We start from the raw sequence: 21,196 nt of genomic DNA, 5'->3' as shown, positions 1-21,196 counted from the left end.
CCACGACAATACTACACAACCCCACCACACTACCCCACACCCCACCACACTACCCTACACTCCACCACACTACCCCACACCCCACCACACAGCCCCACTACACTACCACACACCTCACCACAATACTACTCACCCCACAACACTATCACACACCCGACCATAGTACCACACACTCAACCACACTACGACACAGCTCCACCACACTACCACACAACCCCTTAATACTACCAAACACCCCATCGCACAACCACACAGCTTACCACAATTCCACACACACCACAACACTATTACACACTCCACCACAATACTTCACAAACCCACCACAGTACTACACAACCCCATAATACTATCACACATCCCACCACAATGCCACACACACCCATAACACTACCACACACTCTACCACACTACAACACACCCTACCACACTACCACAAAACCCCATTACACTACTACACACCCCACGAAAAAACCACACTTCCCACCACATACCACAAACCCCACCACACTACCACACAACCCAACCACACTACCACACACATCATACCACACTACCACACACCCCACCACAATACTACACAGCCCCACCACACTACCACACACCCCCACCACTCTCCCACACAACCCCACCGCTCTACCACACAACCCCACCATACTACCACACAACCCCAACACACTACCACACACACCACCACACTACCACACACCCCACCACTGTACAACACAACCCCGCAATTCTACCACACAATTGTCAACACTACCACACATACCCGCCACTTTACATCGCAACCCCACCACACTACCACACAATCCCAACACACTACCACACACCTCCACACTACAACACACCCCCACCACACTAGCACACTCCCCACAACACTACCACACACCCCATCACACTACCACACACCCCCATAACACTACCACACACCCCCACCACACTACCACACCCCCCCCATAACACTACCACACACCCCACCACACTACTACACACCCCACCTCACTACCACACACCCCACCACACAATCACACACCCAAATAACACTACCACACCCCCCACCACACTACCAAACAACCCCACCACACTACCACACTTCCCGACCACACTACCACACACCCCACTTCATTACCACACACCCCACCACACTACCAAAAACCCCACCTCACTACTACACACCCCACCACACTACCACACACCCCACCTCACTATCACACACCCCACCACAATACCACACAAACTCACCACACTACCACACAACCCCACCACACTACCACACACCCCACAACACTATCGCACACCTCACCACAATACTACTCACCCTACAACACTATCACTCACCCCTCCATAGTACCACAAACACACCACACTAACACAAATCCCACCACACTACCACACAACTAACCACACTACCACAATCTCACCATACTACCACACACCCCACTTCATTACCACACACCCCACCACACTACCAAAAACCCCACCTCACTACTACCACACACCCCACCTCACTACCACACACCCCACCACAATACCACACAAACTCACCACACTACCACACAACCCCACCACACTACCACACACCCCACAACACTATCGCACACCTCACCACAATACTACTCACCCTACAACACTATCACTCACCCCTCCATAGTACCACAAACACACCACACTAACACAAATCCCACCACACTACCACACAACTAACCACACTACCACAATCTCACAATACTACCACACAACCCCACCACACTAACACACACCCCACCACACAACCACACAACCACACAACCTCACCACACTACCACACAACCCCACCACACTACCAAACGACCCCACCACGCTACCACACACTCCACCACACTACCACACTCCACCACACTACCACACGTCCCCTCCACACTGCCACACAACCCCACCACACTACAACACAACCCACCACATTACCACACAACCCCACCACACTACCACACAACCCCACCACAATACCACACAACCACAAACCCCACCACACTACCACACACCCCTCTACACTACCACCTCACACCCCACCACACTACTACACAGTCCACCAAACTACCATTTTCCCCACCACACTACAACACACACCACAACACTGCCTCACACCCCACCACACTACCACACACCCCCACCTCACTACCACACACCCCCCACCACACAACCACACAATCCGACCACAATACCACACACCCCACCACACTACCACACATCATACCACACTACCAAACACCACACCACAGTACCACACACCCCACCAAACTACCACACAACAAACCATACACCCGACCACACTACCAGACACCTCACCGCAATACTACTCACCCTACAACACTATCACACACCCCACCTCACTACCACACACCCCACCACACTACCACACACACCCCATCTCACTACCACACAACCCACAACACTACCACACAACCCCACTACACTACTACACACCCCACCACACTACCAAACAACCCCACCACACTACCACCCACCCCACTACACTACTACACACCCCACCACACTACCACATACCTCGCAACAATACTAAAGAACCCACCAAACTACCATACACCACCACCACACTACCACCCCCCCCACCACACGACCACACACCCCCACCACACTACCACACAACCCCACAACACTTCCACATACTCCACCACACCACCACACCCACCACCACACGACAACACATCCCACCACAATACTACACAACTCCACCACACTACCACACACCCCACTATACTATTACACACGCTACCATACTTCCACACACCCCACCACAATACAACACAACCCCTTCACACTACCACACACCCCCACCACACTACCACAATACTACAACCCCTCTACACTACCACACACCCCAACCACTCTACCACACAACCCCACCACCTAACCTCAAAACCATCATAGTACTACCACACAAGCCCCACCAATCTACCACACAACCCCACAACTCTACCACACAACCCATCATAGTATAACACATCCCCACCACTCTAACGCACAACCCCACCACACAACCACACACTCCACCACACTACCACACGTCCCCTCCACACTGCCAAACAACCCCACCACACTACAACCCACCCCACCACATTACCACACAACCCCACCACACTACCATCTCACACCCCACCACACTACTACACAATCCACCAAACTACCATTCACCCCACCACACTGCCACACTTACCACCACACTACCACACACCCCACCACATTACCACACACCCCACCTCACTACCACACACCCCACACAATCCGACCACAATACCACACACCCCACCACACTACCACACATCATACGACACTACCAAACACCTCACCACAGTACCACACACCCCACCAAACTACCACACATCCCACCACACACCCCACCACACTACCACACATCATACCACACTACCAAACAACCCCACCACACTACCACACACCCCACTACACTACTACACATGCCACTACACTACCACACACCTCGCAACAATACTAAAGAACCCACCAAACTACCACACACCACCACCACACTACCACACACCCCCACCACGCTTCCACATACCCCACCACACTACTACACACACCAACACACTACAACACATCCCACCACAATAGTACACAACCCCACCACACTACCACACACCCCACAATACTACTACACACGCCACCACACTTCCACCACAATACAACACAACCCACCACACAACCACACACTACCTTACCTTGAGGTTACCTTGAGGTTCTTCCGGGGCTTAGTTTCCCCGCGGCCCGGTCGTCGACCAGAGCTCCTGGTTGCTGGACTGATCAACCTGGCTGTTAGGCGCGGGTGCTCGCAGCCTGACGTATGAGTCACAGCCTGGTTGATCAGGTATTCTTTGGAGGTGATTATCCAGTTCTCTCTTGAACACTGTGAGGGGTCGGCCAGTTATGCCCCTTATGTGTAGTGGAAGCGTGTTCAAGCCTCACGCCTCAGATGTTGATCGAGTTTTCTCTCAGAGTACCTGTTGCACCTCTGCTTTTCAACGGGGGTATTCTGAACATCCTGCCATGTCTTCTGGTCTCATGTGATGTTATTTCTGTGTGCAGGTTTGGGACCAGCCCCTCAATTATTTTCCACGTGTAAATTATTAAGTATCTCTCCCGCCTGCGCTCAAGGGAGAACAGATTTAGGCTCTTTTGTCGGTCCCAGTAATTTAGATGTTTTACTGAGTGGATTCTTGCAATAAAGGATCTCTGCACGCTCTCCAGGTCAACAATTTCTCCAGCTTTGAAAGGGGCTGTCATTGTGCAGCAGTACTCCACTCTAGAGAGCACAAGCGTTTTGAAAAGTATCATCATCGGTACAGCATCTCATGTGTGAAAAGTCATGTCATTTTTCTTGCAGTTGTGACTGCACTACCACACAACCCCTTCACACTACCACACACCCCAACCACACTACCACACACCCCACCACAAAACTACAACCCCTCCACACTACCACACACTCCCACCACCCTACCACACAACCCCACCACTTAACCTCAAAACCCCACAGTACTACCACACATCACCACCACTCTACCACACATCCCCACCACTCTAACACACAACCCCACCACACTACCACACCCACCCACCACAAAACAACACAACTCACTGCACTACCACACAACCCCACCACACTATCACACTTCCTCTCCAAACTGCCACACAACACCACCACACTACAACACACCCCACCACACTACCATACACCCCACAACATTACCACACAACCCCACCACACTACCACACAACCCCACCACACTACCACACAACCCCACCACACAACCACAAACCCCAGTACACTACATCACCCCCCTGTACACTACCACCCCGCACCCCACCACACTACCACACAACCCACTACACTTCCATTCATCCCACCACACTACCACACACACCACCACACTACCACATACCCCACCATACTTCCATACACCCCAACTTCACTACCATACACCCCCACCACACAACCACACAATCCGACCACAATACCACACACTCCACCACACTTCCATTCACCCCACCACACTACCACACACACCACCACACTAACACATACCCCACCACACTACCACGCACCTCCACCATACTACCACGCACCCCCTCCACACAACCACACAATCCGACCACAATACCACATACCCCACCACACTACCACACGTCATACCACACTACCAAACACCACAACACACTACCACACACCCCACAACACTGCCACACACCCCACCACACTAGCGCACACCTCACCACAATACTACTCACCTCACAACACTATCACTCACCCCTCCATAGTACCAGAAACACCACGACACTACCACATATCCCACCACACTACCACACAACTAACCACACTACCACACACCCCCACTACTCTACCACACAAACCCACCACTCAACCACACAACCTCACAGTACTACCACACAACCCCCACAACTCTACCATACAACACCACAACTCTACCACACAACCCATCATACTACCACACATCCCCACCACTCTATCATACAACCCCAACACACTATCACACAAACCCACCACAAAACCAAAAAACCCACTGCACTACCACACAACCCCACCACACTACCCCACCACACTACCCCACACTCCACCACACTATCACACACCCCACCACATTACCACACGTCCCCTCCACACTGCCACACAACCCCACTACACTACAACACACCCCATAACACTACAACACACCCCACCACATTACCACACAACCCCACCACACAGCTACAAACCCCACTACACTACATCACACCTCCTCTACACTAAAACCTCACACCCCACCACACTACCACACAACCCACTACACTTCAATTCACCCCACCACACTACCACACACACCACTACCCTCCCCCCTCACCCCACCACACTACCATACAACCCCACCTCAGTACCACACACCCCCAACACACAACCACACAATCACACCACTCAACTCACACCGCACACAACTCACACCGCACACCCCACCACACTATTATTCACCCCACCACACTACCACACACCCCACCACACTACCACACCCCCCCCACCATACTACCACACACCCCCACCACACAATCCGACCACAATACCACATACCCCACCACACTACCACACACCCCACCACACTACCACAAACCCCACCACACTACCACACTCCCCACCACACTACTATACAAACCCCATCACACTAACACACACCCCACCACACTACCACAAACCCAACCACACTACTACACACCCCACCACACTACCAAACAACCCGACGAGACTCCCACACACCCCACTACACTACTACACACGCCACCACACTACCACACACCCCTCCTCAATAATACACAACCCAACAAACTACCACACTCCCCCACCACACTACCACACACACCCACCATACTACCACACACCCCACCACACTACCACACACACCACCACACATCCCACCACAATTCTACACACCACCACAATACTACCACACACTCCACCACACTACCACACACACCTCATCACACTACCACACACCCCACTACACTACCACACAACCCCACTATACTACTACACACACCACCACACTACCAGACAACCCCACCACACTACCACACACTCCAGTACACTACTACACAAGCCACCACACAACCACACACCCCACTACACTACCACACACACCTCATCACACTACCACACTCCCACTACACTACCTCACACACCCACCACACTACCATACACCCCCACCACACTTCCACATACTCAACACACTACCACACACACAACCACACTACGACACATCCCACCACAATGCTACACAACCCCACACATTACAACACACCCTCATCACACTACTACACACCCCTACCACACTACCTTACAATCCTTTCACACTACCACACACCCCCACAACACTACCACACACCCCACCACAATACTACAACCCCTCCACACTACCACACACCCCTGCCACTCTACCACACAACCTCACCACTGAACTCCATAACTCCACAGTAGTACCACACAATCCCCACCACTCTACCACACAACTCCACAACTCTACCACACAACCCATCATACTACCACACATCCCCACTACTCTAACGCACAAAAACACACAACCCACTACACTCTCACACAACCCCACCACACTACTTCACATTCCACCACACTACCACACGTCTCCTCCACACTGCCACACAACCCCACCACACTACAACACACCCCACCACACTATCACACACCCAACCACATTACCACACACCCCTCTACACTACCACCTCACACCCCACCACACTACCCACCACACTACCATTCACCCCACCACACTAACAAACACACCACCAAACTACCACACACCCCACCACACTACCACACACACCCACTTCACTACCACACACCCCCACCAAACAACCACACAATCTGACCACAATAACACACACCCCACCACACTACCAGTCACCCCACCAAACTACCACACACCCCCACATACACCCCACCACACTATTACACACCTCATCACAATACTATCACACACCCCACCACACTACCAACCACACTACCACACACACCCCATCACACAGAATTCTTTGGAAGACAGAAGAGTTAGGGGGGACATGATCACCACATTCAAGATCCTCAAGGGAATTGACAGGGTTGATAAAGACAGGCTGTTTAACACAAGGGGCACACGCACTAGGGGACACAGGTGGAAACTGAGTGCCCAAATGAGCCACAGAGATATTTGAAAGAACTTTTTTAGTGTCAGAGTGGTTGACAAATGAAATGCATTAGGAAGTGATGTGGTGGAGGCTGACTCCATACACAGTCTCAAGTGTAGATATGATAGAGCCCAATAGGCTCAGGAACCTGTACACCTGTTGATTGACAGTTGAGAGGCGGGACCAAAGAGCCAGATCTCAACCCCCGCAAGCACAACTAGGTGAGTACAACTAGGTGAGTACACTATCAAACACCCCACCACACTACCATACAACCCCACCACACTACATCGCCCCCCCCCCTCTACACTACCACCACACTACCACACAACCCACCTCACTACCATTCACCCCACCACACTAGCACACACATCACCACAAACCCCACCACAATACCACACACCCCCACCTCACTACCACACACCCCACCACACAATCCGACCACACACTCTCCACACTACCATTCACCCCACCACACACCCTACCACACAATCACACACCCCACCACACTAACACACACCCCACCACACTACCACACACCCCTACTACACAATCCGGCCACAATACCACAAACCTCACCACAATTCTACTCACCCTACAACACTATTACACACCCCATGACACTACCACACACCCCACCACACTACCACACACACCCCCTCACACTACCACACACCCCACCACACTACCACAAACCCCACCACACTACAACACACCCCACCACACAACCAAACAACCCCACCACACTACCAAACAACCCCACCACACAACCACAAACCCCACTACACTACATCTACCCCCTCTACACTACCACCTCACACCCCACCACACAACCAAACAAACCACTACACTTCCATTCACCCCATCACACTACCAAACACACCACCACACTACCACATACCCCACCACATTTCCATACACCCATCACCTCACTACCACACACCCCCACCACACAACCACACAATCCGACCACAATACCACACACTCCACCACACTTCCATTCACCCCACCACACTACCACACACCCCACCACACTACCACACCCCCCCACCATACTACCACGCACCCCCACCACACAATCCGACCACAATACCACATACCCCACCACACTACCACACACCCCACCACACTACCACACACCCCACCACACTACCACACACCCCACCACACTACTATACAAACCCCATCACACTAACACACACCCCACCACACTACCACAAACCCAACCACACTACTACACACCCCACCACACTACCAAACAAACCGACGAGACTCCCACACACCCCACTACACTACTACACACGCCACCACACTACCACACACCCATCCTCAATAATACACAACCCTACAAACTACCACACACCCCCACCACACTACCACACACCCCCACCATACTACCACACACCCCACCACACTACCACACACACCACCACACATCCCACCACAATTCTACACACCCCCACCATACTACCACACTCTCCACCACACTACCACACACACCTCATCACACTACCACACACCCCACCACACTACCACACAACCCCACCATACTACTACACACCCCACCACACTACCAGACAACCCCACCACACTACCACACACTCCAGTACACTACTTCACAAGCCACCACACTACCACACACCCCACTACACTACCACACACACCTCATCACACTACTACACACACCTCATCACACTACCACACTCCCACTACACTACCTCACACACCCACCACACTACCATACACCCCCACCACACACACCACCACACTACGACTCATCCCACCACAATACTACACAACCCCACACACTACAACACACCCTCATCACACTACCACACACCCCTACCACACTACCTTACAATCCTTTCACACTACCACACACCCCCACCACACTACCACACACCCCACCACAATACTACAACCCCTCCACAGTACCACACACCTCTGCCACTCTACCACACAACCTCACCACTGAACTCCATAACTCCACAGTACTACCACACAATCCCCACCACTCTACCACACAACTCCACAACTCTACCACACAACCCATCGTACTACCACACATCCCCACTACTTTAACGCACAAAAACACACAACCCACTACACTCTCACACAACCCCACCACACTACTTCACATTCCACCACACTACCACACGTCTCCTCCACACTGCCACACAACCCCACCACACTACAACACACCCCACCACACTATCACACACCCAACCACATTACCACACACCCCTCTACACTACCACCTCACACCCCACCACACTACCCACCACACTACCATTCACCCCACCACACTACCACACACACCACCAAACTACCACACACCCCACCACACTAACACACACACCCACTTCACTACCACACACCCACACCAAACAACCACACAATCTGACCACAATAACACACACCCCACCACACTACCAGTCACCCCACCAAACTACCACACACCCCCACATACACCCCACTACACTATTACACACCTCACCACAATACTATCACACACCCCACCACACTACCAACCACACAACCACACACACCCCATCACACAGAAGTCTTTGGAAGACAGAAGAGTTAGGGGGGACATGATCACCACATTCAAGATCCTCAAGGGAATTGACAGGGTTGATAAAGACAGGCTGTTTAACACAAGGGGCACTCGCACTAGGGGACACAGGTGGAAACTGAGTGCCCAAATGAGCCACAGAGATATTAGAAAGAACTTTTTTAGTGTCAGAGTGGTTGACAAATGAAATGCATTAGGAAGTGATGTGGTGGACGCTGACTCCATACACAGTTTCAAGTGTAGATATGATAGAGCCCAATAGGCTCAGGAACCTGTACACCTGTTGATTGACAGTTGAGAGGCGGGACCAAAGAGCCAGAGCTCAACCCCCTCAAGCACAACTAGGTGAGTACACTATCAAACACCCCACCACACTACCATACAACCCCACCACACTACATCGCCCCCCCTCTACACTACCACCACACTACCACACAACCCACCTCACTACCATTCACCCCACCACACTAGCACACACACCACCACACACCCCACCACACTACCACACACCCCCACCTCACTACCACACACCCCACCACACAATCCGACCACAATACCACACACTCTCCACACTACCATTCACCCCACCACACACCCTACCACACTATCACACACCCCACCACACTAACACACACCCCACCACACTACCACACACCCCCACCACACAATCCGGCCACAATACCACAAACCTCACCACAATTCTACTCACCCTACAACACTATTACACACCCCATGACACTACCACACACCCCACCACACTACCACACACACCCCATCACACTACCACACACCACACTACCACAAACTCCACCACACTACTACACACCCCACCACACTACTATACAAACCCCATCACACTACCACACACCCCACCACACTACCACAAACCCCACCAAACTACTACACACCCCACCACACTTCCAAACAACCCGACGACACTACCACACACCCCACTACACTACTACATACGCCACCACACTACCACTCACCCCTCCTCAATAATACACAACGGAACAAACTACCACACACTCCCACCACACTACCACACACCCCCACCATACTACCACACACCCCACCACACTACTACACACACACCACCACACATCCCACCACAATTCTACACAACCCGACCACACTACCACACACCCCACCTCACTACCACACACTCCACCACACTACCACACACACCTCATCACACTACCACACAACCCCACTATACTACTACACACCCCACCACACTACCCGACAACCCCACCACACTACCACACACTCCAGTACAATACTACACACGCAACCACACTGCCACACACCCCTCCACACTACCACACACACCTCATCACACTACCACACTCCCCACCACACTACCACTCACACCCACCACACAACCATACATCCCCACCACACTTCCACATACTCAACACACTACCACACACACCACCACACTACGACACATCCCACCACAATACTACACAACCCCACCACACTACAACACACTCTCATCACACTACCACACACCCCTACCACACTACCTTACAACCCTTTCACACTACCACACACCCCCATCACACTACCACACACCCCACCACAATACTACAACCCCTCCACACTACCACACACCCCTGCCACTCTACCACACAACCCCACCACTGAACTCCATAACTCCACAGTACTACCACACAATCCCCACCACTCTACCACACAACCCCACAACTCTACCACACAACCCATCATACTACCACACATCCCCACAACTCTAACGCACCAAAACACACACCCCACCACACTACCACACACACCACCACACATCCCACCACAATTCAACACAACCCGACCACACTACCACACACCCCACCACACTACCACACACTCCACCACACTACCACACACACCTCATCACACTACCACACAACCCCACCATACTACTACACACCACACCACACTACCACACACACCTCATCACACTACCACACTCCCCACCACACTACCACACACACCCAGCAAACTACCATACACCCCCACCACACTTCCACATACTCAACACACTTCCACACACACCACCAAACTTTGAAGAAGGGACACCACGAGCGCAGCTCTCATCCTGTAACTACACTTAGGTAATTACTGTCACACAACCCCACCACACTACTTCCCACTCCACACTACCACACGTCTCCTCCACACTGCCACACACCCCGACCATACTACCACACACCCCACCACACTACCACACACACCACAACACATCCCACCACAATTCTACAAAACCCGACCACACTACCACACACCCCACCACACTACCACACACTCCACCACACTACCACACACACCTCATTACACTACCACATAACCCCAGCATACTACTACACACCCCACCACACTACCACACACTCCAGTACACTACTACACACGCCACCACACTACCACACACCCCACCACACTACCACACACACCTCATCACACTACCACACTCCCCACCAAACTACCACACCCACCCACCACACTACCATACACCCCCACCACACTTCCACATACTCAACACACTACCACACACACCACCACACTAAGACACATCCCACCACAATACTACACAACCCACCACACTACAACACACCCTCATCACACTACCATACACCCCTACCACACTGCCTTACAACCCTTTCACACTACCACACACCACCATCACACTACCACACACCCCACGACAATACTACAACTCCTCCACACTACCACACACCCCTGCCACTCTACCACACAATCCCCACCACTCTACCACACAACCCCACAACTCTACCACACAACCCATCATACTACCACACATCCCCACTACTCTAACGCACAAAAACACACAACTCACTACACTCTCACACAACCCCACAACACTACTTAACACTCCACCACACTACCACACGTCTCCTCCACACTGCCACACAACCCCACCACACTACAACACACCCCACCACACTATCACACACCCAGCCACATTACCACACACCCCTCTACACTACCACCTCACACCCCACCACACTACCCTCCACACTACCATTCACCCCACCACACTACCACACACACCACCACACTACCACACACCCCACCACACTACCACACACACCCACTTCACTATCACACACCCCTACCACACAACCACACAATCCGACCACAATAACACACACCCCACCACACTACCAGTCACCCCACCAAACTACCACACACCCCCACATATATCCCACCACAATACCACACACCTCACCACAATACTATCACACACCCCACCACACTACCAACCACACTACTACACACCCCATCTCACTATCACACACCCCACCACACTACCACACAACCCACCTCACTACCATTCACCCCTCCACACTAGCACACACACCCCACCACACTACCACACACCCCCACCTCACTACCACACACCCCACCACACAACCACACAATCCGACCACAATACCACACACCCTCCACACTACCATTCACCCCACCACACACACTACCACAAACCCCACCACACTACTACACACCCCACCACACTACCAAACAACCCCACCACACAACCACAAACCCCACTACACTACATCACCCCCCTCTACACTACCACCTCACACCCCACCACACTACCACACAACCCACTACACTTCCATTCACCCCACCACACTACCACACACACCACCACACTACCACATACCCCACCACACTTCCATACACCGACACCTCACTACCACACACCCCCACCACACAACCACACAATCCGACCACAATACCACACTTCCATTCACCTCACCACACTATCACACAATCCATCACACTACCACACACCCCACCACACTACCACACACTCCACCACACTACCACACACACCTCATCACACTACCACACACCCCACCACACTACCACACAACCCCACCATACTACTACACACCCCACCACACTACCAGACAACTCCACCACACTACAACACACTCCAGTACACTACTACACACTCCACCACACTACCACACACCCCACCACACTACCACACACACCTCATCACACTACCACCCTCCCCACCACACTACCACACACCCCCACTACACTACCATACACCCCACCACACTTCCACATACTCACCACACTACCACACAAACCACCACACTAAGACATATATATATATATATATATATATATATATATATATATATATATATATATATATATATATATATATATATATATATATATATATATATGTCGTACCTAGTAGCCAGAACGCACTTCTCAGCCTACTATGCAAGGCCCGATTTGCCTAATAAGCCAAGTTTTCTTGAATTAATTGTTTTTCGACTACCTAACCTACCTAACCTAACCTAACCTAACTTTTTCGGCTACCTAACCTAACCTAACCTATAAAGATAGATTAGGTTAGGTAGGGTTGGTTTGGTTCGGTCATATATCTACGTTAATTTTAACTCCAATAAAATTTTTTTTACCTCATACATAATGAAATGGGTAGCTTTATCATTTCATATGAAAAAAATTAGAGAAAATATTTAAATTCAGGAAAACTTGGCTTATTAGGCAAACCGGGCCTTGTATAGTAGGCTGAAAAGTGCGTTCTGGCTACTAGGTACGACATATATATATATATATATATATATATATATATATATATATATATATATATATATATATATATATATATATATATATATATATATATATATATATATATATATATATATATATATACATATATATATATATATATATATATATATACATATATATATATATATACATATATATATATACATATATATATATATATATATATATATTTATATATTTATATATATATATATATATATATATATATATATATATATATATATATTTATATATATATATATATATATATATATATATATATATATATATATATATATATATATATATATATATATATATATATGTCTACAGGAAAGACTGCTACCAAAATATACTAATATATATATATTTATATATATATATATATATATATATATATATATATATATATATATATATATATATATATATATATATATATATATATATATATATATATGTCGTACCTAGTAGCCAGAACGCACTTCTCAGCCTACTATGCAAGGCCTGATTTGCCTAATAAACCAAGTTTTCATGAATTAATTGTTTTTCGACTACCTAACCTACCTAACCTAACCTAACCTAACTTTTTCGGCTACCTAACCTAACCTAACCTATTAAGATAGGTTAGGTTAGGTTAGGTAGGGTTGGTTAGGTTCGGTCATATATCTACGATAATTTTATCTCCAATAAAATTTTTTTTACCTCATACATAATGAAATGGGTAGCTTTATCATTTCATAAGAAAGAAATTGGAGAAAATATATTAATTCAGGAAAACTTGGCTTATTAGGCAAATCGGGCCTTGCATAGTAGGCCGAGAAGTGCGTTCTGGCTACTAGGTACGACATATATATATATATATATATATATATATATATATATATATATATATATATATATATATATATATATATATATATATATATATATATATATATGTATATATATATATATATATATATATATATATATATATATATATATATATATATATATATATATATATATATATATATATATATATATATTAGTATATTTTGGTAGCAGTCTTTCCTGTAGACATATATTATTAAATATGACCGAAATAGTAAGATTAATAATTCTAACACGAATTTTCTCAATCTTTCGTACATTTCTTTTCACTGTTGGAGGTAATTCAAAAATCAATTCTCCAAAATTCATTTTTATTTCTAGTCTGATGCGACACTTGAGCGCGTTTCGTAAAACTTATTACATTTTCAAAGACTTTACACATACACAACTGAATAGAACTTACATATCTCCGATTTGTTTATATCTACATTTGAGTGAGGTGGATGGGTTGAGGTGGTATTTAATAGGGTATTAATTTCGTCAACACAAGACAGAACACGAAACAATGGGTATTGAAATGGAAGTGATTGTAGAAAGCCTATTGGTCCATATTTCTTGATGCTTCTATATTGGAGTGGAGTCTTGAGGTGGGTAGAATATAGTTGTGCATTAATTGGCTGTTGATTTCTGGTGTTGACTTCTTAATGTGCAGTGCCTTGCAAACGTCAAGCCGTCTGCTACCGCTGTGTCTATCGATGATTTCTGTGTTGTTTACTAGGATTTCTCTGGCGATGGTTTAGTTGTGGGAAGAGATTATATGTTCCTTAATGGAGCCCTGTTGCTTATGCATCGTTAAACGCCTAGAAAGAGATGTTGTTGTCTTGCCTATATACTGGGTTTTTTGGAGCTTACAGTCCCCAAGTGGGCATTTGAAGGCATAGACGACGTTGGTCTCTTTTAAAGCGTTCTGCGCTGTGTCTGGAGAGTTTCTCATGAGTAGGCTGGCCGTTTTTCTGGTTTTATAGTAAATCGTCAGTTGTATCCACTGATTTTTGTCTGTAGGGATAACGTTTCTATTAACAATATCTTTCAGGACCCTTTCTTCCGTTTTATGAGCTGTGGAAAAGAAGTTCCTGTAAAATAGTCTAATAGGGGGTATAGGTGTTGTGTTAGTTGTCTCTTCAGAGGTTGCATGACGTTTCACTTTCCTTCTTATGATGTCTTCGACGAAACCATTGGAGAAGCCGTTGTTGAATAGGACCTACCTTACCCTACAGAGTTCTTCGTCGACTTGCTTCCATTCTGAGCTGTGGCTGAGAGCACGGTCGACATATGCGTTAACAACACTCCTCTTGTACCTGTCTGGGCAGTCGCTGTTGGCATTTAGGCACATTCCTATGTTCGTTTCCTTAGTGTAGACTGCAGTGTGGAAACCTCCGCTCTTTTCCATGACTGTTACATCTAGAAAGGGCAGCTTCCCATCCTTTTCCATCTCGTAAGTGAAACGCAGCACGGAACTCTGCTCAAATGCCTTCTTCAGCTCCTGCAGATGTCGTCAACATACCTGCAGTATATGGCCGGTTTCAAGTTCATGTCGACTAAGACTTTTTGCTCGATGGTACCCATGTAGAAGTTTGCAAACAGGACACCTAGGGGAGATTCCATGGCGACCCCATCTACTTGCTTATACATGTGCCCATCCGGGCTCAAGAAGGGTGCCTCTTTAGTACAAGCTTGGAGTAGTTTCCTCAGAATATTTTCTGGTATGTCAAGATTAGTACAGGCTGGATCACGGTACACTCTGTCGGCTATCATCCCGATTGTCTCGTCCACAGGTACGTTGGTAAACAGCGATTCTACGTCCAACGAGGCTCTTATCCCTGTGGCCCGTGTGCCCCGCAGTAAGTCAACAAATTCCTTTGGAGACTTCAGGCTGAAGGCGCAAGGAACATAAGGAGTCAGCAGGCCGTTGAGTCGCTTCGCCAGTCTGTACGTGGGTGTGGGTATCTGGCTAATGATTGGCCGAAGTGGGTTTCCAGGCTTGTGCGTCTTGACATTTCCATACGCATATCCAGGTTTATATTCCCCAATGATCTTTGGCAGGTGGAGTCCGGAATTCTTGGCGTTCACAGTTTCGATCAGTTTGTTGACCTTTGCTTTCAATTCGGCTGTAGTGTCCTTCGTTACCCTTTGGAACTTAGTTTGGTCAGAGAGTATGAGGTTCATTTTCGCCAAATATTCGTCTTTTTTAAGAATGACATATATTGGCGACTTGTCACCTCTCCTGACAACTATCTCCTTGCTCTCACGAAGGCTTTTAGCTGCCGCTTTGAGCTCGGGGGACAGTATGGTGCTTCTGTAATTGCCTCGATTCTTTCCTCCTTCTGCAATAAGTTCTGCTTGTAAGGTACCTTTGGTAGTGACCTTCTTTTGTATCTCGAGGTCGAATATGTCGTCCAACAGAATTTCCAACTCTACTTTCCGGGCCATCTCACTCGGTCTGGGCATAACGTGACAGTTTATGCCCAGATTTAGGAGAGTGACTTGGTCCTCAGTGAGGTTAATTCCTGCAAGGTTCAATTCCTACAACCGAATTGAAAGCAAAGGTCAACAAACTGATCGAAACTGTGAACGCCAAGAAATCCGGACTCCACCTGCCAAAGATCATTGGGGAATATAAACCTGGATATGCGTATGGAAATGTCAAGACACACAAGCCTGGAAACCTACTTCGGCCAATCATTAGCCAGATACCCACACCCACGTACAGACTGGCGAAGCGACTCAACGGCCTGCTGACTCCTTATGTTCCTTGCGCCTTCAGCCTGAAGTCTCCAAAGGAATTTGTTGACTTACTGCGGGGCACACGGGCCACAGGGATAAGAGCCTCGTTGGACGTAGAATCGCTGTTTACCAACGTACCTGTGGACGAGACAATCGGGATGATAGCCGACAGAGTGTGTCGTGATCCAGCCTGTACTCCTCTTGACATACCAGAAAATATTCTGAGGAAACTACTCCAAGCTTGTACTAAAGAGGCACCCTTCTTGAGCCCAGATGGGCACATGTATAAGCAAGTAGATGGGGTCGCCATGAGTTCTCCCCTAGGTGTCCTGTTTGCAAACTTCTACATGGGTACCATCGAGCAAAAAGTCTTAGTCGACATGAACTTGAAACCGGCCATATACTGCAGGTATGTTGACGACATTTTTACACAGGTACCTGATGTCAGACATCTGCAGGAGCTGAAGGAGGCATTTGAGCAGAGTTCCGTGCTGCGTTTCACTTACGAGATGGAAAAGGATGGAAAGCTGCCCTTTCTAGATGTAACAGTCATGGAAAAGAGCGGAGGTTTCGACACTGCAGTCTACACTAAGGAAACGAACATTGGAATGTGCCTAAATGCCAACAGCGACTGCCCAGACAGGTACAAGGGGGGTGTTGTTAACGCATATGTCGACCGTGCTCTCAGCCACAGCTCAGAATGGAAGCAAGTCGACGAAGAACTCTGTAGGGTAAGGCAGGTCCTAGTCAACAACGGCTTCTCCAATGGTTTCGTCGAAGACATCATAAGAAGGAAAGTGAAACGCCATGCAACCTCTGAAGAGACAACTAACACAACACCTATACCCCCTATTAGACTATTTTACAGGAACTTCTTTTCCACAGCTCATAAAACGGAGGAAAGGGTCCTGAAAGATATTGTTAATAGAAACGTTATCCCTACAGACAAAAATCAGAGGATACAACTGACGATTCACTATAAAACCAGAAAAACGGCCAGCCAACTCATGAGAAACTCTCCAGACACAAAGCAGAACACTTTAAAAGAGACCAACGTCGTCTATGACTTCAAATGCCCACTTGGGGACTGTAAGTTCCAAAAACCCAGTATATAGGCAAGACAACAACATCTCTTTCTAGGCGTTTATCGATGCATAAGCAACAGGGCTCCATTAAGGAACATATAATCTCTTCCCGCAACGAAACCATCGCCAGAGAAATCCTAGTAAACAACACAGAAATCATCGATAGATACAGCGATAGCAGACGGCTTGACGTTTGCGAGGCACTGCATATTAAAAAGTCAACACCAGCAATCAACAGCCAATTAATGCACAACTATATTCTACCCACCTCAAGACTCCGCTCCAATATAGAAGCATCAAGAAATATGGACCAATAGGCTTTCTACAATCACTTCCATTTCAATACCCATTGTTTCGTGTTCTGTCTTGTGTTGATGAAATTAATACCCTATTAAATACCACCTCACCCCATCCACCTCACTCAAATGTAGATATAAACAAATCGGAGATATGTAAGTTCTATTCAGTTGTGTATGTGTAAAGTCTTTGAAAATGTAAAAAGTTTTACGAAACGCGCTCAAGTGTCGCGTCAGACTAGAAATAAAAATGAATTTTGGAGAATTGATTTTTGAATTATCTCCAACAGTGAAAAGAAATGTACGAAAGATTGAGAAAATTCGTGTTAGAATTATTAATATTACTTTTTCGGTCATATTTAATAATATATATATATATATATATATATATATATATATATATATATATATATATATATATATATATATATATATATATATATATATATATATATATATATATATACATATATATATACATATATATATATATATATATATATATATATATATATACATATATATATATATATAAATATATATATATATATATATATATATATATATATATATATATATATATATGTATATATATATATATATATATATATATATATATATATATATATATATATATATATATATATATATATATATATATATATATATATATATGTATATATATATGTCGTACCTAGTAGCCAGAACTCACTTCTCAGCCTACTATTCAAGGCCCGATTTGCCTAATAAGCCAAGTTTTCTTAAATTAATGTTTTTTCGTCTACCTAACCTACCTAACCTAACCTAACCTAGCTTTTTTTGGCTACCTAACCTAACCTTACCTATAAATATAGGTTAGGTTAGGTTAGGTAGGGTTGGTTAGGTTCGGTCATATATCTACGTTAATTTTAACTCCAATAAAAATAAATGGACCTCATACATAGTGAAAAGGGAAGCTTTATCATTTCATAAGAAAAAAATTTTAGTAAAAATATTAATTCAGGAAAACCTGGCTTATTAGGCAAATCGGGCCTTGAATAGTTGGCTGAGAAGTGAGTTCTGGCTACTAGGTACGACATATATATATATATATATATATATATATATATATATATATATATATATATATATATATATATATATATATATATATATATATATATATATATATATATATATATATATATATATATATATAAATATGTATATATATATATATATATATATATATATATATATATATATATATATATATATATATATATATATATATA

This window comes from Procambarus clarkii, chromosome 71, assembly GCF_040958095.1.
Source record: "Procambarus clarkii isolate CNS0578487 chromosome 71, FALCON_Pclarkii_2.0, whole genome shotgun sequence".
NCBI lineage: Eukaryota > Metazoa > Arthropoda > Malacostraca > Decapoda > Cambaridae > Procambarus > Procambarus clarkii.
The sequence above is the reverse complement of the archived record's forward strand: the minus strand, read 5'-3'. Positions refer to the sequence as shown.